Genomic DNA, 27,141 nt, shown 5'->3' on the forward strand with positions numbered 1-27,141 from the left:
GCTGCAATATGTCTCTATCTTCTTTTAATAAGAAACTCCTTTTACAATGATTTTGTACTGGTGCAGTCCTTTACTAGTACGCAGGCTACAACCTGCAGAGAGCTACAACTCTCTCTCTCATTTTCCAGTCTCTCCTGGAAGGGAGCTACAACCCCCTACTTATTTTCTTTCAAGGACCACTTTTCATTAATTTTCAGACTGGATCCAAGAACATCAAAAACCCATCAACTACACTTGCATCATCAATCTCTGATTTCACCAAAGCCAACCCGCATACAGATCTGCAAATATTTCCTTATAAATTTGCAGTTGTTCCATACATCAGACATACCCAGATCATAACATGTGTAAAATAAAACATGCATCAATAATTCAGACCCAGATTATTAGATTTATCGATCAAGCGTATGCCACATATCACAGATCAAAATCATATAGAGATACCACTATTCCAGCCTTAAGATTTTGACCCATCAATTGAACTTATCCTTCTCCTTACGCTCAGGTTCCTTCTTCATTCAGATCCAGATCTACACCATAACCCAATCACAGTATTCTAGATCTAGCACTTTATCAGATATTCAATAATTCAAAAGATGCTTTGCCAAATGATCTCCTTCCTCTTTTATAGCCTTAGTCCTTTCTCAATACCACGGTCCAAAACCATAGGATCAAAAAACTGTTGGACGAATACCATGAACCAACCATGAAAGAGCGTGAGATCAACACTTTTGGATGCAGTACCACGGACCAAAACCATAGGATCAAAAACTGTCGGACTAATACCATGAACCAACCATGAAAGTGCATGAGATCAACACTTTTGGATGGAATACCACGGGCCAAAACCATAGGATCAAAAACTGTCGAACTAATACCATGAACCAACCATGAAAGTGCGTGAACTTTTCTCTTGCATGAAGGGAACTTTTCTCTGCATGAAAGTGCGTAAACTTTTCTCTACATGAAATAAACTTTTCTCTGCATAAAAGTGCGTGAACATTTCTCTACATGAAATAAACTCTTCTCTGCATAAAAGTGCGTGAACTTTTCTCTACATGAAATAAAATTTTCTCTGCATAAAAGTGCATGAACTTTTCTCTACATGGAATAAACTTTTCTCTGCATAAAAGTGCGTGAACTTTTCTCTACATGGAATAAACTTTTCTCTACATAAAAGTCCGTGAACTTTTCTCTACATGGAATAAACTTTTCTCTGCATAAAAGTGCGTGAACTTTTTTCTCTTCATGAAAGGAACTTTTCTCTTCATGAAAGTGCGTGAACTTTGCTGCACTATAATTTATCATCTGAGATTAGTGGGTTGCCATCAAGTACAACATATGTATCATAATGCCAACACAGGAAGCCAAGACTGATGCTCTAGCTATTTTCTATCCTGAATGCATAAAGAAGCATTCTTTAAGAGAATGCCCTTTGGATGCAAAAATCATAGAGACTTGTGTGATTTGTTCAGAAAAGCATGAGACCAGGAGTTGTCCTTCAATTCCTGGTCTTAAGGCTATTTTTCAAGAGGAAACAATTTAAAATCCAACAGAATCTCTTTGCTTTGTCTCTGTAAGATCTTGGTAGGGGCCATAAACTAGGGTTTTAACAACCAAATGTATATTCAACCCCCACCAAATTGGAATTCTTGGCAAGAACCTTGGCCTCTATCTCAATCTCAATCTCAACCTTGGGCTCAAGGAATGCAAAATCCCTATGGAGGATTCTCTCAATACTATCAATATCCTCCATCATATCCAATCTATCCTCCCCAACAAATTCCTCAACAAAATCAATATCCCCAACTTCAAAACCAAAATCCTCAACTTTCACTACCATTTCCACAGAGACCAAATCAGTTACCTTCCCAACCATTACCAAACCCCAACAATAAAAATCCTCAGAAAACCTATATGGTGGAAGGACAACAATTTCCAACTTATATGATCACTCCTCTAGATCTCAATGATGTCCAACTGAGATCTGGTAGGATATTAGAAAAGAAAAAGCCTTCTGTAGTTATTCAATAACAAGACAATTATGAGGAATATTCTCTACAACCAAATAAAAGTTTTCAAGGAACATCTCTTCAAAACCAGAATGCTGAAAATGAAAAACAGAAAGAACCAATAAACTCAACTCCTATCATAGAGCAACCACCAATATCTACTTCTACAACTCCTTTTCCTGAAAGATTGTAAGTTGATAGAGGGGTAGAAAAGCATATTATGTTGCCTAATTATGATTTTAAAAATCCCTTTGTTACAAGCCATTAAGGAGATTTCAATTCTAGCTAAAATAATAAAGGAGTTGAGCATGAAGAAACCAAGAATAAAAACAAAAGAAATAAAAAGAATTCAGCTGGTAGGAAAAATAACAAACATAATGATGGGAAAAATTGCCATACAAAAATATGTATATCCAGGAAATCCAGTTGTAATAACACATAGCAATGGAGTTGAAATTCCAAATACATTGATTGATTTGGGAGTAACAATAAACATCATGAGCAAACAAACCATGGAACAACTCAAGCTTCCTAATCTTCTTTATACACCTACATTACTGCAATTGGCAGATAGATCTGTAACCAAACCAAATGGTGTGTTAGAATATATTTCAGTGTCCTTAGACTCTTGGGAGTACCCTGTTGATTTTATGATCTTAACCTCTAAGAAAAATCTAGGAGGACATCCACTTATATTAGGAAGACCTTGGCTGGCTACAGCTGATGCTTTCATTGGCTGTAGATCTGGTGATATGTATATTTCTAATGGAAACTCAACTAAGAAATTCACTCTATATCCTCCAGCAAGAGCATTCACAGAGATAGATGACAAAGAATGGATTGATGATGAAAATGATATTCAGTCTCTCTTTACTATGTCAACCATTAGTGAAGATAGTCAAATCTTAAATATAATTGAAAATTTTGAATCATATTTAGAATATGAACATGATCAATTTCAAGAAAAATCCAATATTGAATATTTGTCATCTAGGCAGATGTCTCTTTATTCTATTGAAGAATTTGGTAGCTCTATAGTTGAAATCTTTCCAGGGAAAACATTGAACATAAACAATAACTTGGAAAATTTACAATAGGAAAAGCTAATCAAAACATTACAACAATATTCTTTTGCATATGCATGGGAATACATTGACATGAAAGGAAGTAGTCCTAAGACTTGTATACATCACATCTACGATGAGGAAAATTGTCAACCTATCAGACAACCCCAAAGAAGGATGAATCCAAATCTTAGGGAAATTGTGAAAGAGGAGTTGCAAAAATTGTTGAATGTAAACTTCATTTACCCAATTTCAGATAGCCAGTGGGTTTCTCCTCTAGTGATTGTGCCTAAAAAGAATGGTAAATGGAGGGTATGTATTGATTATCGAGAATTGAATAAAGCTACCCTAAAAGATCATTTTCCTTTGCCCTTTATAGATCAAGTGTTAGATACATTAGCAAGTAAGAAGTATTTCTCATTTTTGGATGGTTTTAGTGGCTATAATCAAATTTAGGTAGCACCTAAAGATCAAGATAAAACCACATTCACCTGTCCATGGGGAACTTATTCCTATCAAGTACTTCCTTTTGGATTGTGCAATGCACCTGCAACATTCCAAAGAGCAGTACTAGGAATTTTTCTAATCTAATACATGATTGTGTAGAGGTGTATATGGATGACTTTACAGTTTATGGGAATACATTTGAAGAAGCTTTAGAAAATTTGGAAAAAGTTCTTAAAATATGTAAGGAAGAAAACCTTTCACTAAACCATGAAAAATGTTTTATGATGTTCACAAAAGGGATTGTTTTAGGACATCACATTTCAAGAGATGGAATTAAAGTTGATAAATCTAAAGTTGAAGTCATCTCTAAGCTATCAATTCCAAGTTGTCAAAAGGATGTTAGAAGTTTTCTAGGATTCACAGGATACTATAGAAGGTTTATAGAAAATTTCACTAAACTAGCATCCCCACTCTTCAAATTACTCACCAAAGATTGTGAATTCAATTAGAATCTTGATTGCCAGTTGGCATTTGAGACTTTAAAAGAAAAAATTTCTGAAGCACCCATCTTAAGGGGTCCAAATTGGAAACTACCTTTTCACATTTCAACATATGCTTCAGATACAACTCTAGGAGCTATGGACAAAACGATTTGATCCCCTGTGCCATCTATTACACAAGAAAGAATTTGACTCCCACTGAGATAAATTACACTGTAACTGAAAAGGAATTATTAGCTATTTTTCATGATATCAACAAGTTAAGACATTACATAACAGGCTATGAAATTTTTGTTCATACAAATCACTCTGCAATTAGGTACTTAATGAATAAACCTATTACTAATGGCAGAGTTACAAGATGGTTATTACTCCTACAATAATTCAACATCATTGTTCTATATAGACCTAGAAAACAAAACATCATTGCTGATTTTTTGTCTAGAATTCAAAATATCAAAGATTACACTCCAGTTGAAGATAAATTTCCCGATGAATATATTTTTGCAGTAACTACTCAAACCCCTTGGTTTTCAGATATTGCCAATTACTTAGTCATAGGAAAAATACCTTCACATTTGTTTCCCAAGGAGAAAAGAAAAATCATTCAAACAAGTGCAAGTTACTCATGGATTACTAATGAATTATACAAAATAGGTCCAAATCTCTTGATCAGAAGATGTGTTCCAGAAGATGAAATGCCTGAAATTCTTAAGGCATGTCATGATGAACCTTGTGGTGGACACTTTGCTCACAAGAGGACAGCCTATAAAATCCTTCATTTAGGATATTATTGTGCCTCCATATTCAGAGATGCCAAAGAATATGTCAAAAGGTGTGATAGCTGCTAAAAGGTAGGAAAACCTGCTCATTCAGATGAAATGCCACTACAAACTCAGGTACTCATTAAACCTTTTGAAAAACGGGCCGTGGATTTTGTTGGACCAATTAATCCTCCATCTAAACAAAAGAAGTATATTTTGGTACGCACTGATTATGTCACTAAATGGGTAGAGGCTAAAGCATTACCTTTTGCTAATGAAAAATCTATAGTTAATTTTCTTTTTGAGGACATCTTCACTCGTTTTGGTGTTCCAAGAGAAATTGTGACAGATCAGGGATCTCAATTTACATATAAAATCGTTGAAAATCTTGTCAAATATTACAAGATCAAACACAAAAATTCTACTCCTTATCATCCACAAGAAAATGGTCAAGATGAATCTACCAATAAAGTGATTGAAGGAATTTTCACTAAGACTATACATCTACATAGAAGAGATTGGGCAGAAAGGCTTCCTGAAGCCTTATGGGCCTACAGAACTACATGGAGGAACACTATAGGACATACTCCCTATGAGCTTGTTTATGGGAAGCAAGTCATGTTCCATATAGAGTTTCAAATCAGAACCTTCAAGATGGCAGTCCAATTCGGACTAGATTTATCAGAAGCACAGAAACATAGATTGGAGCATCTCAATGAGCTTGATGAAATCAGGAAATATGCAGTTCAAAGAACCAGTATAGTCCAATAGAAAAGGGTTAAATGGCATGATAAGTATATCAAGGAGAAGAAGTTTCAAGCAGGGGATTGGGCACTTTTGTTCGATTCAAAATTCAAAGATTTTCAAGGAAAGTTTCAGAATCATTGGCTTGGCCCATATGAGATTGAAGAAGTCTTTAATAACGGAGCAGTGAGAATAAGGACAGTAGATGAAAGAAAGGTACCTCTTCTTGTGAATGGTCATTGGTTGAAGATATATCATAAGCCAATTTCAAGAGAGGATTTTATCAAGATTTTAGAAGATAACACTGAAATGAAGTTGGTGAAGAAGAATTCTTCTTCTCCAGTAATTTAGATTTTATTTCCTCTCTCTCTCTCTCTCTCTCTCTCTCTCTATATCTATATATATATATATATATATATATATATATATATATATATATATATCTATATATATATATATATATATACATAACATAAAAAAATAATAATAAAATGCATAGGTATGAAAACCAATCATTAATTGGCATACTTATACAGAAAATGCAAGGTGAAAATCAAAGATTTCTGACATCCTATATTTTCCATTTTCTTTATGTAATAAGTAGTGACATAAAGCTACATTCATTTGCAATTCATAATCTGCAAATTCATTATTTTTTTTACAATTTCATTCCATCTCACTCCACTTTCATTCCATTTCACTGTAATATTCCATTTCCATTTCATTTCACATTCATGTTTCATAGCGATACTTCATTTTTATCATGTTCTGCAACTGATGCCATTCTATAGCTAATTTGATTCTGCAGCCATATCTCATTTAGCAGTTCTGGCATAATTATACAACTTACAAACAAATGATGATTGCAGGAAATTTGAAGACCAATATGTTAAAAGGGTACCTATGGATCAACACCAAAGAAAACAACAAATGAGAAGGTTAAGTTCTAAAAGTTAAAGTGCAAAAATTTATTTTAAATAACACGGTTAAAACATAAAGTATATATAATATGGATATTCATATGTTTCCTTGATGAATCATCATTTGATTTGATTGCAATCTCCATCATACCACATACCCGCCACATCCTCCATATTTTGTCACATAATGATCCATAATTAACTCCCACATTGATTATTAACAGTCATGACTATGGCAAGACATACTTGTCTACGTGTCTCCAGAACCCCTACCATATATTCATTTCATACAAACCCGTGGTTCCTTTCACCATATTCGCAGCCAATTCATTTCATAAAACTGGGAAGGGTAATTTTGAACATTGAGTACTCTGCATAGTAGAAGGCATGGGGCTAATTGTCAGATCAAAACTGGTAGGAGCAAAGTACATGGAAGGATACCCACAACTCAAATAAATTTTGCAAAAATATGGATGGCTTAAATTCATCAAGAAATTTGATGGTTTTCACAAGGATATTATGAAATCTTTTGCTCGATCTTTTGATGGAACAGAGGTAGAAATTGGAGATATTAAGTTTGTAGTGACTGAGTCATTCATGACCGAGGCTACAAAACTTCCAAGGCATGGTGAAAGATGGTTCAAGAACAAGGAGTTCCACAATGAATCATGGAAAGTAATACTCAAAAACCCAGGTATGGATGTCTATGTTCTTAGAAAAGGTATTCCCATTTCAGCTCTTAAAAGTAAGTGGAGGAACATGCTCTTGGTTTTACAGAAATTTATCACTTGTGAGGGGAGGTTTGGTTGTATGTATGTCTACTATATCCGTTTACTGATGAATTTCTTAGAAAATGGCGAAATCATTCTTCCTTTATTCCTGCTAAATATTTTAAGAAGGATGGCCTCAAATGTGCAAAAGAAAATATAGTTCATAGATACAACCATGTATCATCATGGGTTGATAAATATATTTATTGATGAGTTTCATTTAAAAAGCATAGGAGATACCTAGGAGAATTTCCTTACTAGAAACCATTTCCAAGAAGCACCAAAGTCACCTAAAGAAGATAATCTCAAAAGAAATAGAAGAAAGAAGACTGGTATAACTATTTAAAATAGACCTGAGTCTTCATTGCAAAAAGATGATGAAAAGTTCATCTTTGAAGAACTGACTGAAATCAAGAAGCAAATCAAGGCAAGAGGAAAGATAAAAAGGGAGAAAAAGGTCACAAATGAGGAGAATGTAAGTCCTCCACAACTTAGAAGGAGATCTAGACTCCAAGGTTTGGTAAAGAAAACATCATCAAAAGGGACAGAGTTTATAAATTTAGATGAGGAAACCCTAGAACCATCTCCTGTTAACATCTCTTCCACGCACATTCCTCAAAATTCTCTTGTTCATCATTTTGAAGGTAGCCCAAGAAGAAGATCTCTAGGTATATACACAATGTAGAAACAAATATATGACTATAAAGAATCACTGGAAAAGATAAGTGCCTCAATGAACCCAAAACCTTCTGTCAATCCACAAGAGCCTCTAATTGATTCTCTCAAATAGGAAATTTATGAATTAGGGATATTGAACAGACATATCAAACAAGAGAATGAGACCTTGAAGGAACAAAATAAATTGGACAAGGCAATTAATGATAATACGATTCTGCATCTAGGACTGTGGTATAAGAAAAATAGGAAATTGAAAAGAAAGAATAGGATTTTGAATAGAGCAGTCATTAACCTTAAGTACAAGCTTCTTATGAGAAAGCCTAGAATGACAATCACTTCAAAGAAGAACAAAAGAAAGAAATTGTATGCACAGAGGTGTCTGAGAAAATGCATTAGGGAGGAAGAACTCACATTTTTTGCAAATTGCATGAGGACATGCAATGATTTTGCAGTGGGGGTATGTTGAACCCTAGAATTACCCTCTCCTTGACATTTTTTCTCACCTTTTTCCCTCACTTTCCCATAAGATTATAGACCTAATCAATGATAAATGCTAGGTTTTGTCTTAGGGAAAGCATTAAAATGATCGCCATATTATATTTTCATGTTGTTGCTATTTGAATAGATTTTTACAAATTAGCTATAGAACGTAGCCTATTCTACAGATAATTGTGGATTCCGTAGCTACTCTCATAGTTTGGTACGTTCCAGGTGTCAAATGAAGAATTGGGCTGCCTGGGCATTTCTAGAATCATCTCCACATGGATTCTATCCTATTCACTCGATCCAGATCAATGGAAAAGCAAGCCTAAGGTCATGGTCAAAGATGGAGTCAAAGTACATTATCTAAAAGCAGTAGGACTCTTGATTTGCTCTTTCGTAGCTAATCAAGAGTCTAACAGTTCTGTTGCAAATCTAATTTGACATAGCCACCTGTAGCTAATCAAAAGTTTAAACAGTCCTATTGGAATTCGAATTAGCCACCTATAGCAATTTTATCTCATAAAAAGTCATGTTACATTTAATTTGAATTAGCCATTTGTAGCATGTTTATCTCATTAACAGTTATGTTATTTTCCTTTAAATATTGGTTGCATGTAACCAAGAGAAGTTAGAAGGAATTACATTAAGTTTAGGCTTTTTGCTGATACTCTGTATTCAAACTTCATCTTTTTCATAATACAAAATTCGTGTTTCCAATGATTGTTTAAAGTGCATCCTTAACTAGCTAGCATCCTAACCACATCAGTTGCAGAGGGCCCCTGCACTGAAGGTGGTTTTTCATTTGTTGTTATTAGTTCAATTTCCATTACTATGTTTTCAACAAATATGTTTTCTAAATTAGGATGAACTTTCATTTCAGTTTTTAATAAGTAGCATAATGATAAATCACAACTATGAAACCTTGTTCTTCTTAGATATCTTTTGGAGGAAAACAACTATGTTTCCAAGCTGAATTAAGATTGAAGTAATAAGAATACACAGTTGCTTAGTTTTCTTACTATTTTGTAATTTATTTTCTTAGAATAGAATTGTCAATTAATTGTGTTAATGGATGTTTTCAAAAGCCATTTCAAGATGATGATGATCCTAAACTAAATTGTTAAATGTCTAATTCACACAGTGATTGAATTTACTCAGTACATTGTTATTTTCCTAGGAACTTAGGAACTAAAGTATAGTTCATTTCTTGCACAACACTTCAAGAGGGTAATGCTTCACATTTGAATGTTGGAGAAAGTCAAAAATACATTAGTTGTTTACAGCTAGTTTTATATGCTTTTACCTTTTTTCTTTCAAATCCTCACTTAGTTGCATCAATGATATTCCCAATAATCATTTCAAGGAGATTGATTTAATCATATTCCAAAATTGAATGGTTGAATGTTTAACGAATGAAATTGTTGAGTTACCTTTTGCATCAATTTCATTCTTGGTTTTAAAAATTAGATCCATGGATTAGGACTAATGATAAGATAAGATATATGGTCTATTTTTTTAATTAGGTTCTAATTAGCCAACAATTCTTGGTCCATTTTTAGGAAATTAGATTAACTTAGGAACATTTCCTTTCCTTTAAATTCATTAGATTCACTTAAATTTTCTCATAGTTTCAGGTTGTACATTCTTAGACATCAAAGAATAGAAACCCCCCAAAAACAACATAAAATACAAAACAACGAAGTAAGAAAATGTTAACTAAGCACATATAGTTCACTACACTTCATCAACTTACAAACCTTGGTTGATAATTTATGCAAGCAATTTAGGACTCTAAATTGACTAAACAACAATCATCCTCTAGAGCCTTTTATATTTAGAAGAAGGGAGAGTTGAGAATCAGTCATGGGGACCAACAGGAAGAAAGGACTAATGGTGCAGATGGAATGAGACCTCAAAGAAGGCACATGTTGGACAAGGATGATACAGTTAAGAGTGGCACTCTTGGATACACCTGAGAGGAGGGACAATACTCATGGATTTTATTCTAGCTCTTCTTCTGGGAGACAACATCGCCATTACCACCAACATCATTACAGGAAATGTGAGAGGGGGGACTTTCCAGAAGAGTTAAGGAAAGCCAAGCCTACTAATTTTGATGGTGAGTTGAATAAGTCAGAAGATGTAGAAGCATGGATGCTTATGATGACGAAATTATTCATACTTCATGATTATTGTAAGAATATAAATCCAAGATAGCTACCTTCAGTCTCGAGGGAAAAGAATATATCTAGTGGGAAGATGTTAAGAATTCCAAAGGCATCAAGGAAGAGGATAAGACCTGGGAAAAATTTGAGGGTCTCTTCAAGAAGAAGTACCTTTATAAGAAATATTATGATGGAAATACCAAGGAATTCTATGAGATCAAGATGGGTTTCAAGACAAATGAAGAATATACAACTAGATTTTTGGAGTTGTTGAGATATGTTCCCTATCATAAGGACAAGAAATCAAAGATCCAAAGGTTCATAAGTGGGTTTCCATTAGCATACAAAGACGATAATGATTTTGATGAGCCTCAGTATTTTGAGGAAGCCATCACGAGAATGAAGCAATTTTATGAACAGCTAAAGTGCAAGCCTGAGCTCAAGCGTGAGTGGAAGGGTAATGAGACGGCTAAAGGAAAATGACCTAAGAAGCAAGGAAGGTCTCAAGATGCAGATGAAAAGGAAAATGTGACACCACATAAGAAGTTCAATGTAGTTGAGAGAGGTCATGGCCCTCAACCTGTGGAGCAATAGAATAAATATAATGGCAGAAAATCAATTGAAGTGTTGGACCTGTGGTGGATACCATCGTAGGATGGATTTCCAATTGTATGAGGGTGGTATGCCTCAAATAAATAGTTCTTAGGAGGCATAGATAGTTGGGGATGTAGGCCACAACATTCCTCGAATCTATGCTATAGTGGATAATAGGTAGGCATATCATCAAATATCCATTATTGAGATTGAAGGTAAGCTTTGTGATCAGTTTGTTTATATTTTGACTGATTCTAGATTGAATTATAGCTATATTAGTCCTAACTTGGTGGATTAGTTCTAGTTTAATAAGGAATTGAATGCAAAATCTTGGTTGGTGTAGCTGGCTACATGGACCAAGAGAAGAGTTCATCATTGGGTGAAGTCTTATGAATTTGATCTTAACAGCATGCCTACAATAACAAATTTGAATTTTCTTCCTTTGGGTTCATATAGCATGCTTTTGGGCATGGACTGCTTGTTTATTCACATGACTAAGGTAGATTATTATGACAATGCCACTAAGTGCGTGGATGATGATGGAGAAAAGAGAGTCTTGCAGGGAAAGAAGAAGCCTACCTCAGTGAGGATGGTTACAACTTTGGAATCTAAGTGTATCCATAAGAAATGATGTTTATTGTTTACAGTACATGTCTCTAATGATGAAGGGAAGGAGGATGAGGATGATGAAATCTTAAGGATGTATCTCGTCGTACAATAGTTTCAGGATGTGCTTCCCACTAATATTCTAGAGCTTCCTCCTCATAGAGAGGTGGATTTCTCTATTGAGTTTATGCCAAGAGCAATACCAGCATCTAAGACACCTTATAGGATGAGCACACCTGAGTTGGTGGAATTGAAGTTGCAACTAAAAGAGATGCTCGATAAGGTATACATAAGGCCAAGTGTATCCCATTGGGTTGCACCAGTGTTATTTGTAAGGAAGACGAACAATACTCTCATATTATGCATTTATTATAGGAAATTTAATGAGGTGACTATCAAGAACTTGTATCCATTGCTTTAGATTGATGATTTGTTTAATCAGTTGAAGGGAGATGCAGTATTTTCGAATATTGATCTGAGATCAGGATACCACCAGGTGCACATCAAAGAAAAAGACATCTACAAGATTGCATTTCATACCAGGTATGGGAACTATGAGTTAGTGGTGGTTCATTTTTGTCTTACCAATGCTCCATCCACCTTCATGTGTTTGATGAACAATTTGTTGTGTCCTTACATAGATAATTTTGTGACAGTCTTTATTGATGATATGTTGGTATATTCAAACAATGAGGAGGATCATGCAGACCATCTAGAGAAAGTGTTGATATTGTTGAGAGAGAATAATTTGTATGTCAAACTCATCAAGTGTGGCTTATTTTAGTCTTAGATTCATTACTTGGGACATGTTGCTTCCATGGAGGGGATAGCAGTGAACCTGGAAAAGATTAAGGTTATCATGGAGTGGCTAAGCTTTGAAGAATGAGGACAAGGTCAAATCATTCATGGGACTAGAAATTTATTACTTATGGCCCATAAGGAAATTCTCAAAGATTGGTTATCCTATCACATCTTTGCAGAGGAAAGGGAACAAGTTTGAATGGACTATTGAGTGTGAAACTAGTTTTGATTGGTTGAAGTAGTTTGTGGAAGATTGCATATCAAGGAGTTTGTGGTTTGTACAAATTCTTGTAAGGAATAAATTGGTGGAGTCCTGATGCAGGAAGGGTAGGTGGTTTTCTATGAATCATGGAAGTTAAATGAGCATGAGCATAACTATGTGACTCATGATCTTTAGTTGGAAACTATTATTCATGCGTTGAAGATGTGGAGACATTATCTCCTTGGCAAGAGGTTCTTCTTCATAAGTGATCATAGTGGACTGAGGTACTTGTTTGACCAACCTAATCCTAATGTGAGGTAAGGTAGATAGTTGACTACTCTTAGTGAGTTTTCTTTTGAGATCAGGTATATTAAAGGTAAAGAGAATTGGGTTGTTGATTCTCTTAGTATAAGAGTGCAAGTGAACCATATTTCATTTGCGAGCTCTTATGGGACATATTTACAAGAGCGGATCTTCCATGCAGGACAACATGATGAGAAGTACCAATAGCTAAAGCAGAGATTTCAATAGCAAGGTAAAGATGATAGGGATGAGGAGTATCACCTCATAGCAAATGGCATGGTTAGATTCAGGAGCAGGATCTATGTGCCTAATAATGGTGAATTGAAGAAGTTCGTTTTGAGAGAGTTTCATGTCAATTAATATTCATGCCACCCAAGATACCAAATGACTTTCAAAGCTATCAATAAGTTCTACTATTGGTTGAATTTGAAGAAAGAGGTGGATAAGTTTGTTGCAAGGTGCTTGGTCAGGTGAAATATGAATTCAAGCATCCAACTAGTTTGTTGCATCCTATTCTGATTCCATAATGGAAATGGGAGGTCATTTCCATGGATTTAATTACAGTTTTTCCTAAGACATCAAGGAAGCATGACTCCATCATGGTTGTGGTTGATGGGTTGAGTAAGGTAGCTCACTTCATTACATTGAACTCTATTAATTCATCTAGTGAAGTGGCTCAAGTATTCATTAACGAGATAGTGAGGTTGTATGGAGTTCCCAAAAGGATTATATCAGATAGAGATGCTAAGTTCACTTCCAGGTTTTGGAAGGAGTTGTTTGTAGGCTTGGGGATAGAGTTAGCCTTCAATACAGATTATCATCCACAGACAGATGGATAGACAAAGAGGATTAATAGGTTTCTTGAGGACATGTTGAGTATGCATGTCATGCATCACAAGAGGAAGTGGGAGGAGTATCATCCACTAGTGGAGCTTGTTTATAGTAATAGGTATCAAGAATCTTTGAAAATGAGTCCATTTCAAGCTCTCTATGGAAGTTGTAACACTCCCATCAGCTAGAGTTATCTAGTGAGCAGGGTGTTGATTGTGTTAGTTTGAAATTTATTGGAAGGTGTACCAAAAACACTTCACTTAAGTTACTAGGTGACAAGTGACCCTAACAACAATTTGATGGCTGATTAAAATTCAGATCAATAAAAAGTAAAAACATGCGGGAAAAACATATACAATCCATAATAGAAATAAGAAGTAACAATATCTAATGAAATAACCCAAATGGGAAGACTTTAATTGAATAAAATTATTTATTGAAAAGACTTGGTGAAGGAGATCTACAAAAAGGGTCTACAAATCCCCCTCCATGGGATGGGTCCTTTGATGTCCTTGATGCTTCAGTAATTGATATTCTCTCTCAATTTGTGAAAAACCCAAAAGAATGTGGAGAACTCAAATGGGAACTTAGAAGAAAAGAGACGAAAATGGTAACAATGATAATTCTCGTGGTGAAGAATGAATGGAAAACCCTCCTATTTATAACAAAGTATTGAGTTAATCTCAAAATGCATAATAATAAAACAATATTGACTAATTCAAAATCTAACTATCAAGAATATTTTATTATATTTATTGGAGAGGGAAAAGATATTTAAAATGGTTAAATATCTTTAATTAGAAATAATTAACAAATAAAATGACTTATTAATTATTTCGTGAAGATTGAGAAAGGTGTGAAATTGAAATAATTATTAAATAGTGATTTAACAATTACTCCAATGATGGAAATAAGGAATAATAAATAAATAGTGATTTATTTAATTATTCCTAGGGGATTTAGTCAAATGTGACAAGGAATAATTATTTAAACAATTATTTAATAATTATTCCTAGAGAAAATTAAATAAATAACGATTTATCTAATTATTATCATGGGTTTTTTAATTTTAATCAAAATATAATTTAATAAAAGTGGTTTACTAAATTATTTTCCACAATGAAATTGATTTTACTATGGTAAAATTAATCCTACATGGTGTATTTTGATCCACCTACTTAGAAATGGCTTTGGTGATAATAGATTGGACCATATATGTTGAGAGAGATGGAGCGGGAGATGCAGGTCATCATAAATAATTTGAAGGCAGCATAGGACAGGAAGAAGAATCACGCAGATCAACATTAGGTATTCAAGGAGATTCAGGTTGGGGAGCATATGTACTTGCACATCAAGACCAAGAAGAGCTCCTTAAAGATTGGATCACATGCCAAGTTTGAACCTCAGTATTGCTGTCCTTTTGAGATCCTTGAGAGGATTAGACTAGTGGCCTACATAATAGTTTTACCTCCATCAATGAAATTCCATGATCTTTTCTATGTTTCATTGCTTAAAAGATATATATGGGATGATGATCACATGATTTATTCAGTTGTATTTTAAGTGGAACCATAAGGATAGTTCTAGCTAAAGCCACAATGCATCCTATAGTAGAAGAAGCTCATGCTCCAGAATCGAGAAAGAAAGAAAGTTAAAGTGTAGTGGAAGCACTTTGGGCCCGATGAAACTACATGGGAGATATATGATCAAATGTGAGCATTATATCCTTCTTTATTTGATGGTTCACAAAAATGAGTTTCTCTCTCTCTCTCTCTCTCTCTCTCTCTCTCTCTCTCTCTCTCTCTCTCTATATATATATATATATATATATATATATATATATATATATATATATATATATATATCTGTGTGTCTGTGTGTGTGTTTTCCATTGTAAATATTGCATCGAGTTGTGTTTGTAAAGCTCCAATAAGCAGTATGTTTTGTTTTCAACAATTTTAGTTGGTCATAAGTATCATAGAACATCGATAATGATGTCCCCCCAAGTGGGAGGGGTTTGTAATAGCCCCAAGTTAAGTTTCCATGTAAATAAAATAAAACCAAGGTCATGGGACATGTATTCCAAGTTGAATGGAGGGGGGAAATATTACATTGGAAATCACTTGTGGTTTATTATTTTCTATGGAAATTGGCATTGCAATTGGAAAAGGAAATTGGAAATAAATGGTAATTTAATACAAAAAGTAAAGGAAAATGGGAGAAAAGGAAGATGAAGGGAAAAGAATATGCATGCAAGGGAAAATGAAGGAAAAGAAAAGGAAAAACAAAAGAAAAAGGAGAGAGAACACTTGTTAGGCCCCTATACTACTAGTGTAACCCGTTATTTTTATTAGTACAACCCCTTTGTTATATGGTTGTACCCATGTAGTCCCCATATTGTTATTATTGTGCCCCATAGAAACCCACTATTGTTATTATTGTGCTCTTACATTATTATTGTTATGTCGGCTTTAATTATATTATGACCCCTTAGACTCCTATATACAGAGAGGAGGTCCTATCATTTGTATCATCCAAGAATTGCTCATTTATGTAATGTAAAGGAGGTTTCCCCCTCGAAGAGGCTTATTTCTAAGGTTTTCATCTATCTTTTCTATCTTTTTGTGAGCTGGTTTCATAAAATTCGGTATCAGAGCTTTGGATTCTAAGGTTTCGCTGCTCCAAACAGGTCATCATGTTATTTGCCCTATAACTTTTTTTTCTATGACATTTCAGAAGCTAAAAAAACCCATTTGGGTTGCAATTAGTCTGAAGCTCGAGTCTGAATTTCAGAGCTTTTCGTGCATATATTTACGGAGATATAATCTGAGGAAGTTGGCCTTTTTGCAAACTCCCGAATTACATTCCAAATAGGTGACCAGGGGAAAATCGTCATGACTTTTGTTTTGCACATCAAATTGAAATTTCATAAGAAGTTATAGAAAGAGGACGAACTATAGTTTCCTGTTTATATTTTTCAGATCCTAAGGTTAACAATGACACATGGCACTTCATACAAGTTTGCTCTTTTGAAAAGGTATATAATCAGGTCATCTTGGGAGATTATGCATAACTCTTTCTTGGAGAATATAAATTCAATCAGACTGGTGGCATTGGAAAGAGGACACAGAAGGCTACTGCAAGTCACAATTTTAGAACTAGAACAACCAAAATTACAAAGTTATAGTCATTTCAGGATTGAGCTCCTAAAATCAAGAAAAGGCGATATGAGGAAGTTTGATAGCAAGGATCCAGTAAATTGGATACTTCATATGGAGCAATATTTTGATCTACATGGTGTACCACTGTTACGAAAGGTATGTATTGCATCTTCATATTTAGAACCAGATCAATTTTTATGGTATAAAGGGCTTTATTCTCGTAAACAACTTGTTACATGGTCAATTTTCATAGAGGAAATGATAGCACATTATGAGGATACAAAGAGCAACATTTTCTTTAGAGCAACACCACAATAATTGGAAAGAGAAAAAGGGCTTTGTTACAAATTGGAAAGTAAAATTATGGCAACAAGGAAGTCCACCCATCAAAACTATAATAATGGAAGTGTTGTTTCTTCTAGCCTTCCACAACCTAAAACGGTTACACCACAACAATTGGAAGAAAAAAGAAAAAAAGGGCTTTGTTACAATTGTGATAGCAAATGCACTAAAGGTCATAAGTGTGCTGAGAAGAAATTATTTTACATAGAGTATGAAGAGGAGGAAGAAAAGGATCAAGAAACATCAAAAGAAGAGGATATGTGCTAGGACCCAACCCTAGATAAAGAAGAAATGAATCCGACCATATCTTGTAAAGCATTGGCAAGAATTACCACTCCTCAAACTCTCAAGATAGAAGGACATATCAAGAAGAAAAAGGTTCAAGAAGTGAAAGATCAAATTGAGAAAGAAGAAATGAAGCCAAACATATCTTGTAATGCATTGGCCAGAATTACCACTCCTCAAATTATCAAGATAGAAGGACATATCAAGAAGAAAAATGTTCAAGAAGTGAAAGATCACATCGAACATCAAGAAATGAATCCAACCATATCTTCTAAAGCATTGGAAGAATTTACCACTCCCCAAACTCTCAGGATAGAAGGACATATCAAGAAGAACAAGCTTCAAACAGTGAAATATCAGGAAGAAAAGTATCAAGAAACATCAAAAGAAAAGGATACTCACCAGGAACCAACCCCAGTGAAAGAAGAAATGAATCCGACCATATCTTGTAATGCATTCATCAGAATTACCACTCCTAAAACTATAAAGATAGAAGGACATATCAAGAAGAAAAAGGTAATAGTGTTGATTGATTTGGGTAGTACCCATAATTTTATTAATTGTAATATAGCCAAGGACTTGAATTGCTTCCTAGATCCAGCACCAGAGTGTCAAGTGACGGTTGTAAGTGGAGGATTCATAAATTGCTCTGGAAAGTGCCATAATATCAAGCTATCCATGGGAGAATATGTATTGAATAGCACAATGTTTTCCGTTCCAATGGGTGGTGCTGATGTTGTACTAGGAGCCCAATGGCTACAATCCTTGGGTACAATAGCTTTTAATTTTCAGGAAATTTTTATGAAATTTTCTTCGAAAGGAAAGGAAGTTGAATTAAGGGGTATCACAAGGAAACTAGGAAAGATAATCAACTCTGACAGAATGACAAAGCTTCTAAAGGAATAACAATGAGGCGTAATTACACAATTATGTTCACTAACTGTTTGCACATCGAAATCATGTATTTCTCCAGATCTCCAAAAAGTCTTGGACAATCATTCCAAGATATTTGAGACTCCCAAAGGTCTCCCATGTATTCGTGATCATGATCATGCTATTCATTTTATTCTAGGATGTGTTCCTCCAAACCTCAAGCCTTATAGATATCCATATGCCCAAAGGAGTGAAATTGAACATATGGTTGTTGAAATGGTAGAGATTGGTACAATAATTCCAACCAAATTTGATAAACAAAGGAAGGTATGCATGGAAGAATGGCAAAGCAGGGTGAGAACTCATTCAAAAGTTGCCGAATATCCCAGTTCCAACAATATTTCCAAAACTTGACAAGGAAGGAAAAAGCATATTGGAACCTGAAGCATTTATAGAACCGAGAAGTCGACAGCTACAAAATCAATCAATTTCAAAGCGTCTCATCAAGTGGAAGAACTTACCTGTTGAAGATTTCACATAGAAGGACAAGAATGTTATACAGGAGCATCAAGAACTACTCAAGCATTGAGGACAACACTTTTTGAAGGAGAGGGGCATGTTAGGCCCCTATACTACTAGTGTAACCCCTTATTGTTATTAGTACAAGCCCCTTATTATATGGTTGTACCCATGTAGTCCCCATATTGTTATTATTGTGCCCTTACATTATTATTGTTATGTCGGCTCTGATATAGAAAGGAGGTCTTGTCATTTGTATCGTCCAAGAATTGTTCATTTGTTTAATGTAAAGGAGGTTGCCCCCTCGAAGAGGCTTATTTCTAAGGTGTTCATCTATATTTTCTATCTTTATGTGAGCTGGTTTCATAACAACACTCTTGGACATTCTAGCATTCACTTATAGAAGAGAAGAGAAAAAGAGAGAGAACAAGAACTTGGACACAAGGAGGATTCGAAAAAGAAAGTAAGGAGCAAGAAAAGGGAGTGCAAGAGGAAGTGTGGACATGTAACAACCCCAACTTAAAAGTTAATGTAATAAAGTTAATAAAGGAAAAATAAGACCAAGGTCATGGGACAATTATTCCAAGTTGAATGTTGGGAAAAGCATCCTAGAGGGCACCACTTGTTGTTTATTATGGCTAAGGGGAAATTGGAAAAGGCATTAAAAAGGAAAAAAGGCATTGTTGGCATTTTATTTATGAAAATAATGGAAAATGGGAGAAAAGGAAGGTCAAAGGTCAAAGGTTGCAAGTGAGGAAGAAATTGAAGGAAAATAGAGGGAAAATGAAGAAATTAGATGCATCAATAGTAAAAAGACATTAGAGCATCAATTTGGGGCCTTTTGTTAGTTCATTTTTGGAATTAGTCTCATAGAGGAGAAGATCACCAAGAGGAGAATGAAAGAAAGCAAGAAAAGGAAGGACAAGGAAAGCAAAGGAAAACAAGGATCAGGAAAGAAAAGGTTGGATCAAAAGGTTTCAGTGGGATCACTTACAGATAATAGGTTTCATGTATGATTTCCTAGCTGGTTTTAGCATGCATGGTATATGCATGTGTGTATTTGGTTCATTTATTGTCATTGGCATGTGTTTTTTTGGGTTTCGATAGTTTTTTTAGCCTTTCCTTGCCATTTCTATATAGTCATGGTGTGATGGGATTCATTCTTGGTTGAGGTTTGGATTCCCGGAAGGTTTTGGATCTGCATGAGGTGGTCACAGGAAAATCCCAAGGGTTGGGGGTGGAGATGGTTTTCTCTAAGAAGCCCTCAACAGGTGGGTGAAGATAGGAAAATTCCTCAAGGGTCACTGGCATAGAATTGAGTCCAAAAGACTGTAGCTGTTAGGAAGCAGTCTTGTGAGAGCGACTGAAGCATTCCATTCACATGGAGGCCTTGTCATGGGAGCAACTAAAGCTCTATGTCAGTGAAAAAGAAAGTTAACTCAAGGTTTGGGCATCTGGAGTGGTTTGTTAGCTCTTAGTGGTCCTGTAGCACCTAAGGGAAGTTAGTAAGGTCTTGGTTTGTTGGCTTCATTTCCTTAAGGCTATCTAGGAGGTTGAGTCATGTCATAGTATCCCTCAACTCATGTTTACCTTGGGTAGGTCGATTAAAGTGGCTAGATATTGGAGGAGGAATTACAGAGTGGTACCAGAGGCAAGTTGTGCTCTCCTTGGGTGGTATGGTTATGGTTAGTCCATTTGGCCTATGCAGCTAGATGCATGTGGTTATGCATGCATTTTCATGGTTATGTTTTTCATGCATGAGGTCATGGTGTGTAGTTGGTATTGTCATGCATGATGTTGACATATTTATATGATTATTATTATGCATGTTTTGTGCTAATGTGGACTGATTTTACAGATGAGATAAGCCTCCCCTGAACGTCATTGAGGTATGATTTTGGTTACAATAACTATTTGGTTTATCTGACATGATATACTTGCAGGAAGAAGAGAATCAAACATGAAAAGAAAAATAGTAGACTAAAATTCACATGACTCTCCCTATAGATCAGTTGGGAGGCAAGGAGATGGGTATTATCATGATATAGAAAACACATTTAGGAGTTTAAGGGCAGAGATTAGAAGTTACAAAGCAGACAATGACAGGTTGGTTGAGGATCAAGAAATACTTTCAAGGGATGAGGAAAAGTAAGTAGAGGTCAATGTAGTCATCCTTCAGAGTCTGTTAGACTTGCAAAGACAAGGATAGTTGAGGATTAGTCAAGAATACGAAGAGAAGACTAATGGAGCATATGGTAGAAGGTCTCAACTAGGGTACATGTTGGATAGAGGGGAATGTTTGGATAGGGTCCCTAGGGCTAGTTTTGGGGTTAATTTAACCCAATTTTGTAAAAGTTTTGTAAAAATAATGTAAAATCTCCACGATATGTGCATGTAGAGCGCACAGATAGATAAGAGTCAAAATGGTTTTAGCCCTTGTTTTTGGTCGGTTCTAAGATTCTCCCATGGTATGCAGACCATGGTATTGTATGAAGAAAAGCTATAAATAGTTGAGTCATAGTGAGTCCTAGAGATAACTTTTGATAGAGATTTGGGTACATTGAAGGGTTTTTGCAAAAGTGCTAAGGCAGGAAGGCTTTGCTTCCTACTCTTAGGTGAAGAACAAAAGGGGCTTGCAGCTGAGTGCACAGGAGGCCTGGGTAGAGTATGCAGCTGAGTGCAAGGACCCCTGTAGTTGTGCGCGTAGGGTAGAGAGTCTATAATTTGTGAACTGAAGATCAATAAAGACAACTTTATGAAGACTTACTAAGTATTTCCATTGAATCTGTTTATGTTATATTTTGTTGATTAATGATATGTTTTAAGAAATGTTCAATGAATGCTACATGAATTCACTAAATCTATCTTAATAATGTATGAAATGAATGGTTATCCACTTCTGTGAAGTTAAAATTTATTTCTCTTATGTTTTCTGACAAATTAAGTAGATCTATGCAAACTTCAATCTAAGGTTGCTTGTTCATGCTCGAAAGTAGGAAAATCAATTGTTTGAAGTATACAAAGACTGGTCATGGAACCTCATGAAGGTTAGGAGGTAGCTTTAACTTAGTTACAGTAAAAATCCCTAGACCTCTATCGATCTGTGTGGAAGAAGATGTAAGGCACTGAAAGACATCACGCTAGTCTCTGGATGCAGAAACTTGGTTCTTGCATCCCCTAATACTGATTCAGGTGAGACTGCGACTTTCGCTACACAGGTTGTTACCAAAAGGGCCAGTAATGTAGGGTTTTGTTGGTTGGCGCAACTAACTCCGAACCTAGTTCAGGACCCCCTAAGCCAACAAATGGTTCCATTACCGAGACCGAGATCTTTCTAAAAGAGATGTGTGATGTTGCATCATTGGAATACAACTAAGAAATAGATTGAAAAGTGGTTAGATCAGAAGATTAACGAGTTTACGGCTCAAGAAAAAATGAATCCATGCCTGTCAAAGGAGGATTGGTTGAATAGGTATCTGTATACATAGGTACACAAAATATATTTTTTCACTTTCGCAATTGAATTATATGAGTGGTTAGCTAAATTGATAGGCAGTCAAGGAAGGTGGAAACTCGATAGTCCTATAGTGTGGACTCAAGAATTGGTACGATGACCAGAGGCATCTGAAAACAAGATCTTATGGGTTGTCGATCCGGTGGTAGTCCAAGAAAGGAAACAAAAGGGAAAAATAAGGACCTACGTAGATCTTTGAAAGTTGAATGATGTGTGTGTTCAAGATCCATTTCCTATGTTGTTTATAGATGAGGTGTTAGACAATGTCAAAGGGTAGGAGACCTATTCCTTTACTAACAGATTTTCCGGTTATGATCAAATTAAGATTGCACTAGAGGATAGAAGAAAAACCACCATCGAAACAAAGTGGGGTTACTTTAGGTACACTCTTATGCCATTTGGATTGAAGAACGTGCTTGCAATATTTTCCCATGTAGTCATAGTAGCATTCAAAGAATTCATTCATAAGTTTTTGGAAGTATACTTCAATGACTGAACTGTGTTTGGATTGGTAAAATGCCATGTAGCAATTCTGTGCCTTATGTTGGATACACGTCGAAGATACCAGATAGCGTTGAATTTCAAAAAAATGTATAGTCTTTTTTCCTTTCTGGATCTTCCTGGGTCATGTCGTGTGTCAGCAAGGACTGATGGTGGTCCCTTCAAAGATCGTGGTGATTGTGAACTTGGAGGCCCTTAAGAACATCAAGAAGTTGCACGCAACATTGGGACACATGGGAGACTATAGAAAATTCATCAAAGCTTATGCTCCAACTACTGTGCCCTTGGAAAAACTTCTAAAGAAGGATGTGACATTCTATTAGGATGAGGAAAGTTAACGCAGCTTAGATGTGTTAAAGGAAAAGATGGTGATTGCACAAATATTGTTATTTCCCAACTGGAAAAAAGAGTTTCTTGTACATGTGGATGATACTTTCATTGTGATAGGTATAGTACAAACACAGGAAGGTGAAGGAAAAATGGACCGTCCTATAGCCTTCGCAAGTCAGAAGTTATCAAAGGCTGAGAAAAATTATTCAACAACAGAGCATGAGGGGTTGTCCATAGTCTACCAAGGAAAATTTTAAGGACGTAATTTTTTCTTGAAGTTTAAAAACATTTGTGAATCTCACTAATCCCTAATATGAAAACTATAAAATGTTTATTGATATATTTGTAAAATTATTCAAATTTACAATGATTTTATATATAGTCTCTATATAATGTTGGAAATTTTTGAGGTAAAATAATTTTATATTCTAAAATTTGGGAGAATCATCTTTTATAAAAAATTGGAAATTGGCGAATTTTTTTGTGGAAAAATCATGGAAAAATAGCCCCTAAAATTTTCCATGTAGTCTACATGCTGCAAAAATTCAGGCATTATCTATTGGGGGGGTATTCAAGATGTATAAAGATCATTCTGGCTTAAAGTACGTGGTCAACAAGCTTGTATTGGGGGGAAATATTTGCAGGTGGTTGTTATTATTTTAGGAGTACAATTTTGAAGTGATTGTGAAGTCGGGGAGGTTGAATGTTGTACCTGACCATATGTTGAGAATTGAAACAGGCGAAGAACCTAGTAATTTGGAGGAAGGGTGGCTAGACACATAGCTCTTTGTGGTGCACATCGCAAATGACCACTTTGCTAATATTATTCAGTTTTTTACGATGGGAACTACTCTGGAGGGATATTCCACTTAACAAAAGAAGGAGCTAGTAGTCTGCGCAAATTTTTTTTTAGTAATTGCGGGTCATTTATATAAGATGGGGATAGATTGTTCTAGAGTTTAAGCGCATGAGAATCCTAGCTGAAGCTCATGGAGGAGTGGTAGGAGGTCACAATGCGAGGAAAGCGACCGCGCAAAATATTTTGCGTATTGGGTTATGGTGGCCGACATTACACAAGGATTCTAAGGCATATTGTAAGGCGTACAATGCTTTCCAAAGGATGGGGCAACCTTCGAGAAGGGATGAACTTCCATTAAACCCCCAAGTCTCACTACAGTTATTTGAGAAATGGGCCATCGAATTTATAGGCCCGATACAACCACCAGGAAAGAAGACAGGTGTGCAGTACATTATTACCATAAGGAATACTTAACCAAATGGGCACAATTGCAACCAGTAAGGGATTGTACTATTGCAATGGCTGCGAAGTTTCTTTTTGAGTATGTATTAACTAGGTTTGGATGTCTAAATTTTTTTATGAGTGATAAGGTACACATTTTTTGAATGAAACGATCAGTGCGATGATGGAAGAGTTTCAGGTGTATCATTAGAAAAGAACGCCCTATCAACCATAGGCGAAGGGAATAGTGGAATATTTTAATAAGATCTTGGAGAATGTGTTTACAAAGGTATGCAATGAGAAGAGGAATGACTGGGATATGCACATACCTATTGTGTTATGGATCTATAGGACGACCTGCAAGAAATTAACAGGAAAAACACCATTCAGGTTGGTCTAAGGGATTGAAACAGTCATTCCAATGGAGTACATTGTGCCCAGCTTAAGAATTGTAGCCTTGACTGAGATGGCAGATCGTGAGAAAAGAAAAAACATGGCATGATAGACACATTAAGTTGCGCATGTTCAAGGTAAATGATTTAGTGTTGTTATATGATAGTAAGTTCACAAAGTTTAAAAGAAAGTTTTAAATGCACTGGTTGGGGCCATATGTTATCAAGGAGATTACAGATTGTGGCGTAGTTCAGCTCGTGAAGCTGAATGGGGAACCTTTCCTTGGAAAAGTGAATGAAAGTAAGTTGAAGTTGTATACAAGGGATCCTACCCTTGTGCTATGACTATATGGAAGTAGGAAAATCTCAGTAATCCAGGCAGCTGCAAGGGATTGCAGGACTATAAACTACATTGCCTAACTCAGGAAAAATCTTAGTAGGCATGCTACGTGATGGATAACAGCGGTGCAATGGGTAAAGTTGTGATATATAAGTTGTGCCATGGAGAATAATGTCATGCAGGTGGGTCCAAAGATAATTGTTGAAGTTACTATTCATGATTTGATGGCTAAAAAGTGGTTAAGGGGAGTGGGTAGGCACTATTTATGGCGAAAATCTATGAAGATCAGCTGCCAGAGTAGCATTTATTATCAGAATTTGGGGGGAATGGTTGGATTTGAATTCAAATTCCCCTATAAATTACACATGTTGTTCCAACAGAGAACACTTTGCATTCTAGGAGTTGCTTGCACATTTTGTTGTCTAAAGCGTATGAATAGTGTGTTCTAGGAAGAATTTGTGATGGACCCCTCATTTGCGAACTATTGTACAGCAGCCCAAGAATGATTCATTAAGAAGATGACTACTAGTAACCCCAATGAAGCCCTAAGTTCAGAGGAAGTTGTGTCTTACGTGCTAGGCCCCGAAGTGACTAGTATGGAAGCCAAACCCACTATGCTTACGGCACAAGGTTGCCTAGGCCGAAGCGAACTGTTGCAAAATAAAAACAATTGGCTACAGGGGAAAAGTACTCCACTGCAAAGGAAAAGTAGAAGAAACTAGTGCTTGTAAGAATGTCACCAAGGAAAAATCTGGATGTGCGGCTAAAGGAGAAAAAGGACAAGCAACCAGAAACAGAGGTGGATTTAGAAAAAGAGGAGTACCAAGGTATCGATGAAGTCGATGTCGAGGGAATCAAGCCTATATCTATGCTTCCTGAGTACATCCTTCTGTAGAAGGGAAAAACCAAAGTGACCTAGGATCCCGATTCTGGAAAATTTGGGGTATCCACTCCCCTGTTGCCTAAGCAGGTCACATTTGAAGGACCTAGGCTTGTGTGCATCCAATATTGAAAATGGAGGAATGGGACCTCATGAACCATGAAAAATTTCTGCATCTAGTGACCGATAAGTACATGGCAAAGATATATTATGATGATATAGGAGTTACACAATTAGAGACCATGAAGTGGGTCCGCATCATTGGCAACCCATAAGTACATGACAAAGATATATAACGATAAGATAAGAGTTACATAATTAGAGCCCATGAAGTGCGTCCGTGATATTGAGCAATTGGGGCTGTTGAACATGCTCTTAGTGTCGTACTATCATCGCTCACCTATCAATAAAACCTGTGTGCGCCAACTCCTTGCGTTGGTGCACGATGGCATCTTACGGGTTGGGTAGCCCATTCCAATAACTGACATGTTAATCCATATGATAACAAAGTTTCCTCACAAAGGAGCAAACCCTGCCAAGGAGTTTGCAGGGAAAACCGGGGAAAAGGAACTAGCTGATAATATGAAGAAAGAATATGGTCTTGTGGAAAATTCATGCGAATACTCTATTCTATCGATTCAAGACCAGGCACTCCAGTTCACTACCCAAATCCTTATAGGAAAGATCATATGGAAGTGTCGCGTGAACAAACTTTCAGTTTCGGTAGTGTCACTTGCTACATAGTGCGCGAAGGGTGTGTAGTATAATTAGTCCAAGTATCTCTTCTAGGAGTTCCTCATGAATTGCCGAGAAGCCCAAGATGAAAGAAAGTCTTTTCATTATGATTGGATTCTGTTGTCTATTATATTAGTTACGTGGA

This window comes from Pinus tabuliformis, chromosome 6 (assembly GCF_031772625.1).
Source record: "Pinus tabuliformis cultivar Carrire ecotype Pingquan chromosome 6, CPIR1, whole genome shotgun sequence".
NCBI classification, from domain to species: Eukaryota; Viridiplantae; Streptophyta; class Pinopsida; order Pinales; family Pinaceae; genus Pinus; species Pinus tabuliformis.